The sequence below is a fragment of the Amblyomma mixtum genome, chromosome 3 (genome assembly GCF_055824585.1).
Source record: "Amblyomma mixtum isolate Tamu chromosome 3, ASM5582458v1, whole genome shotgun sequence".
Lineage (NCBI taxonomy): Eukaryota > Metazoa > Arthropoda > Arachnida > Ixodida > Ixodidae > Amblyomma > Amblyomma mixtum.
Genome location: NC_143014.1, coordinates 237,747,579 through 237,754,263, shown reverse-complemented (window position 1 = coordinate 237,754,263; position 6,685 = coordinate 237,747,579). Strand labels below are relative to the sequence as shown.

Sequence of the window (6,685 nt, the reverse complement as noted above, 5' to 3'; positions counted from 1 at the left end):
TTATTTAGTTAGAGCAGTCCTAACAATCTTATTTAAGATTTACGCAAATATGTAAAAGGGGAGGAGTAATAACTCAAGATTTCTCATAAACCTGACGTACAAGTCTTTAGGATTGGCGGTAGTACGTTACAGAAGCGTCAATTAGGCTTCTTCCCAGGCACCAGACTTCTTGTAAGTTTGCTGTCGCAATACTGGGTACCATTTTCGCACATCCCAGCGCAGAGAGCTACGGATGGGTAAATCTATGCGCTAGATCATCTCATTTTGTCCGTAAACATGATATATGCCGGGATGCAAAAGGTAAGGCTGAACCAGGTCCCGAACCGGTTCGGAACGGTTCCTTTGAATCGTTCCGGTTCGGGTTCAGTTCCAAGATGGCGAAAAATTATGGGTTCGGTTCGGCTCCGGTTCCAGGCGAAAATTCGGGTTCGGTTCAGGTTTCGGGTTCGGTTCCGGTTCGACACCCTGGCGGCCGCCTGCTTGCAATGGACGCCACGGACGCGTCAAAAAGGAAAAAAAAGCGAGCAGCAATCGCATGTGCAGCATGCCGCAATGCTCGAATCGTGCCATGTCGGGGAAAATAAGCCTGCGTGCCTTCCCCAAAGAAAAGAAACTGAAGAAATTGTGAGCCGTGACGATGCGTATAGGCATAAAGGTCACCGCCGAGAAGTATGTTTGTAGTGAACACTTCATGCAAGAAGACTACTTCTGGAGCCATCTTGGTAAGTTCTTCGCGCTCATCGAGGCGTTCAGTGGTTACGTTGCTGTGAACGTTTTGTGATGGTACCATGATTTCTTCCAAGGCGACAACCTAAAGCCTCGTCTACCGCGGCTGAAGAAAGGGGTTTTCCCGTCATTGAAAGTACCTGCGCGGACGCATGAAACTTCAGTAACTCCAAGACCGAGCAGAAGGAAGACGACAGAGGCCATTCAAGGTGCGTAGCGAACTCCTATGTAGTAGAACGCTCTTGCGGTCTAGTTGGTTCATTCCAGATAAGATTCCCATTTGCACAGGCCTACCTTTTATCTGAACTCCTATGTTTACTTTTTAGCGAAAGAACTGCCTTCTTGATTCATTGCATTCATGCGCTTGATACGCTGCGCTTTGTAGTGAAATTGGCGGCTCCATTAATTCTCCTGATATATTGTAGGGATGTTGCAAATGCGCAAGTGTCATTAGTTTTTTTTTTTGCTAAATATGACCCGTACGGCATTGCCAATCTTGCAGGAGTCAATCATCCAGCCGATCACCCAGATACATCCGAGTCTCGGGAAGAAGCTTTCGCTTGCACACCTTCGGTCGATTGATATGCAACTGAAAACTGCGGTAAGTACTCATTTTGGAAAACGTTCTACAATGTGTTCTCCAATTGTTGCCAGGGAGCGTGCTTCAAATTATTCAGCTGTGCCTTGTCACCATGTTCGTAACTGTGCCGCCAGCACTGTACCAAGCTTAGTTTCATGGTGAGAGGCGACACGATTTCGTATGTGTTCGGGCACTCACCACAAGCACCTGAAATATCAGTTATTGTATGGGTATGTTGTTTCTTTATTCGTCATTCGGATTGTGTCAAGTCATTAAGCAAACTGTATATGCTTGGCTGGTGAAATTATTTATGCAGACCTTTCTTCGTGTCTGTGTACTACAGATAGACCTGTCCAGGTCTGGCTTCCGGCGGTGAACTCGTGTCCAGGTTTCCATGTAGGAAATGAAGAAATGATCACAGGTAAGTTTTAGTAACTATTACCATAACTATTGCATGAGGCGCATTAGTTTCATAACTGTGGCAGCATGACATAGCAGTGTTTGAGAGCTTCATCCTGCTCTTCGTTACCTCATTCTGCATTCATCGTGCAATTCCGACTCATACCCTGTTCACCATGGCATTTCTTTATCTCTACCACTTACGTCTAGATTCATCGTGCCCTAACCTACCTCTCCTCTATGCTAGTCTGGTACATTACCTTTTTTGTTGTACGGTTGCTACCCAAATCCTCCTTCTTACTCTTAGCATTGAAGCGGCCTTGCTTCGTCAACCCACTGACTTCTTGTGTGCTTAATTTTCCACAAAATAGGCTACTGCCGCTCCTGCTGCTTCTACTACTAATGATGCTAGTCCTCCTACTACTGTTACTACTGCTACTAGTGCCGCTTCTACAACTGCCACTGTACTATCACTACTACTACAACCACCGCTCCCACCATACTTTTCATTTCAGGACACAGAGAATCGGAGCTGCACAACATCCTCCATCAGTTAGAAAAACCACAGAATGCGGTCAAGGCAATGCAGGCCAATGTGCTGCATGATATCGCACAGAAGTTTGAAATCACTGAACTTTTAACGACGGACTCCAAACTGAATGCTTTCACCGGTATTCCAAATGTGAACATTCTTAACAAGATTGTTCAGCACATGGAGAGGCATGAAAGAGAAAACAAGTTGGAAGCCACCGCGAAGGATAGAGTTCTGTTAGTGTTTATTCTTCTGAGGCAAGCCATTTCATTTTCATCTGTTGGTGTGCTCTTTCAATGCAGTGCATCATCTGTGCGCAGGTATTTTGTTCACACACTTCCTCTTCTTGCAGCGATTTTTGAATCAGCCATTGAGTGGCCATCAAAAGAGGAAGTGTTAAAGAATATACCTGTGCACGTTGAGAAATACAGTAGAGTAAGAGGGGCCATAGATTGTACAGAAATTGCAGTTGAACGATCAAGTTGAGTGACGTGTCGGCTGCTAACCTACTCCCAGTATAAATCAACTTATACTGTAAAATTTCTTGTATGTGTCAGTGCAGGAGGCACAATCACTTTTATTAGTAACGCATTTGGTGGACGTGCATCTGACAAAGCCATTACAACGCACCGTGGCGTTCTCAACAAGTTTGAGTATTTCACTGATGACATCATGGTTGACAGAGGTTTTTTCATTTGTGAACTACGTGCATATAATGGAGAGCCAGTTCTCTGAAACGGACGCCCTGAAGACAGCTGACATTGCAAGAGCTAGAGTGCATGTCGAAAGGGCCATTAAGAGAGTGAAAATGTTCATAACGTTGAATGGCAAAATATTGTGGGAAACGCTACCGCATATTGATCAGCTCGTTATTGTAGCATGTGGCATGACAAATCTGTGTTCACCAATACTGGCCGGAGATAAATTTTTGTATTGAGAGGCCACTTTATTCAGTGCTAAAACACGTTGTGAATAGAAGGTGTGCCACAATGAAGGGCTCTGGATTCATTTCAGCCTTCTAGAATTGTAGTAGACTGATCATCGAACCCACTTTTATTGGAATTTTTGCGAGTATTTATATACACACAATATTACATAATTAATATGAAAAGTGCCCTAATGGAGAAAATGCCACTAGCCGTCTGTTTAATCAACATGTGTCATTTTACAAGCGGCCTGGCCTCGGCTACTTCTGTGCACAATTTTAACTTTTAGTTTTGTCATCAAGTTTGGGAAGTATTATCCTATAATAGGTTTGGTTTATGGGGTTTTAACGTCCCAAAGCGACTGAGGCTATGAGAGACGCCGTAGTGGAGGGCTCCGGAAATTTCGACCACCTGGGGCTCTTTAACGTGCACTGACATCGCACAGTACACGGGCCTCTAGAATTTCTCCTCCAAAGAAATTCTAGCCGCCGCGGCCGGGATCGAACCCGCGTCTTTTGGGTCAGCAGCCGAGCACCATAACCGCTGAGCCACCGCGGCGGCTCCTATAATACACGTACTGGAACTTGCCTAGCAGTTCCGGCATATGCTGAACATCTTTTACCACAGAGATTACTAAGCTTTCTACCATTGAATGTACGACAAAGTGCCACATGTCAAGGTTTAAAAGCAAAAGACCCAGCTGAACCTGGGACTGACAAGAATGCTTACATTTCAAAGCAAAATTTTCTCTGTCTTTGACAATGTATGTCATTTTTTTTTCTCCTTTACCAGCTCAGCAATGCTGAGCTGTTTGCCCAACACTGGATACTTAACTTCAACAAGGATTTTTTTTTCATCCTGAATTGCAACCCCATCAGGACTGTAGCCTAACCATGGTACCTCGGGGATAACTATGAGCCCCAGCCTGCTAACCTTAGCATTTTGCATGCGTTCATATTCGCGGAAAGGAAGCGGTTCATTTTCTTTGCGTATGCTCTTGCTTCGTTGCCAGAAAAAGTGCGGTTTTGAAATATTCTTTCAACTTTTGTTGCCCATGTGCGACTCGCTGTTTCTTTAAAAGTGTACATTCTCTGGAGATGCTACCAGTTATTCTTTTTTTTTCTTTCACTTTGCCAGAATGTGCATTGCTGATTCACTGTGCAAACACGTATGTGTTTTGCCCTGTCTGCTGTCAGGCGCGCCTCATTCTTGTAAAATTCTCGTTCTTTTGTATTTAACATGTGAAGAGAGAACCTCTTAATTGACATTCTCATTCCACTGCTCAGGTTTTCGAAAAACTGAAACATTGCATAGCCTGTAGTTCGCAAGGTCACCTGAAAATAAACTGTAAAGTTTGCAAGGAACATCTGTAGTGTTTCGTGCTTGTAGAGTAGAAACGTAGATAAACTCTGCTTTGCGATGGGTCTGAAGACGGGGCGACCGCGGACTACGCAAGGTGCGAAGGCGTCAAATGAGTGAACTCGTAGGTAGCAATTGCGCTGGTAGCCAAAATAACAGGAACCAACGCCGGGAATAAAACGCAGTCGGAAGGAATTGATGAACACAACCATGAGCAGCACCGAGATTTGAAGACGGCGCAAAAAGGTATGATGTTACCGCACGAAAACGACAGTGATCGTCAACAACAATCACAGCTTCGAGGATTTGGTTTGGTTTATTTGGTTCATTGGGGTTTAACATCCCAAAGCGACTCAGGCTATGAGGGACGCCGTAGTGAAGGGCTCCGGAAATTTCGACCACCTGGGGTTCTTTAACGTGCACTGATATCGCACAGAACACGGACCTCTAGGATTTCGCCTCCATCGACATTCTACCGCCGCGGCCGGCATCGAACCCGCGTCTTTCTGGTCAGCAGTCGAGCACCACAACCACTGAGCCACCGCGGCCGCTACAGCTTCAAGGAGACGATACGAAGAGGAAACACTGCTGACTGTAGGGCTAACAGAAAGTGCAATTCGGGGGCAGACTTACCGCACCGGACCTGAAACACTAGCAGACTTGCGTTGTGGATCCGACGGGATGTTGAAATGGACTTGAAATTGTTTTTATAGAATTTGTAAACGCCAGATTGCCGAACCTTGTGCAGCGAGTAAACTTCCGCTGTAATGCAAGTAACGAAAACGTGGCGACCGAGAACGCTGCTCTCTGGAAACATTGTTGTTTGCTAACGAGTGCAAAGGGAAAGCTCCTTGGATCAGAAATGGTGCAACTCCTTGTCGGCAAAACAAGCGAGGCTATTAGAAATGGGAATCACTCTGAATGCGCGATGCTAATGGGAAATGAAAAGATGAGGCTGGAAACCGCAAAAAGCTCATTTGAGACCCACATGTTACACCAGGCAGAACTAGTTTTTCTGAAAGCGCATGCCGCCCAGCCCCCTCCCCCTCTCGATACAAGAACATACCGCAAACCTCACCACCCTCCGAAAAAAAAAACATGATTACTAGCGTGAATACCATACCATACCATACCATACCATACCATACCATACCATACCATACCATGACCATAGTCTCAATTCTACAATGACAGTTTGAAGTGCAGATGTGAAGTGGCGGCTAGTAGGCACTGGAAGCAGACCACTTGGGTAGGCAACAAAAGAAATAGAAAGGTGAAAGGTGAGAACACTACCAAGAAATTCGGGACAGCACTTAGCTACCGCTGCTAAGCCTAGCGGTCTATTACGTAATGTTTTGCAACAACTATGTGGTTCTCTTTCTTTCTCACGTCACAGATGGTGTGAACGCGGTATTTTTAATGCTCAAAGTCATGAGCCACGTGTTGGCAGCCAAGGGAACTAGGAGCGTGTGTCCCGCATACCTAGTAATTGACCGACAAAAGTGATAGAGTTTGGATAAATCGTACGATTTTATGCGTGGAATAAAGTCCATTTCACTTCACTTCACTTCACTTTATTACCTGAAAGGCCCCCAGGATTGGGGGTATTACATAAGGGGTGGGTTGCATTGAAAAATCAGATTGAATAAACAAAGAAAAAACGTAAGGTACAAATATTATTCGCTGTTAAAGGTAGCTGCTAAACCGTTCGCAAGTGTTGATGGGCAGGTGATTGCGGCGATGTCGTGTGGAAGGCCGTTCTAGTCCTTGGCTGAGCGTGGAAAGAATGACGATGCAAATGTAGTTGTACGCGTACATGGCCGGGCTACTTGAAGGGGATGACCAATGCGGAGGGAAATGCGTGCCGGCGGATTTATGTAGGGCGAACGACGAAGTGAGCTGAAATAAAATTTGTGAAACAAGCACATACTAGTAATGCGACGCCTACAAGCCAGGGATGTTAAGCCTGCCTCTGCTTTTAGTGATGATATACTGACATTATATGAATAGCACGAATGTATGAATCTTGTGGCTCGATTTTGTACTGATTCTAGGGAATTTATTAGATAATTTTGGTTAGGGCTTCAAACAGCAGAGGCATATTCTAATTTAGAACGAACAAGTGATTTTTAGGCAAGTAATTTTAGGTTTTGTGGCGCATGA

General features: G+C 45.0%; 1 pseudogene; it reads left to right on the top strand.

Annotated features, from left to right (window-relative positions):
• The first annotated feature begins 637 nt into the window (after positions 1 to 637).
• On the top strand, positions 638 to 3,174 carry LOC149354102 (uncharacterized; annotated as a pseudogene).
• Positions 3,175 to 6,685: the final 3,511 nt, after the last annotated feature.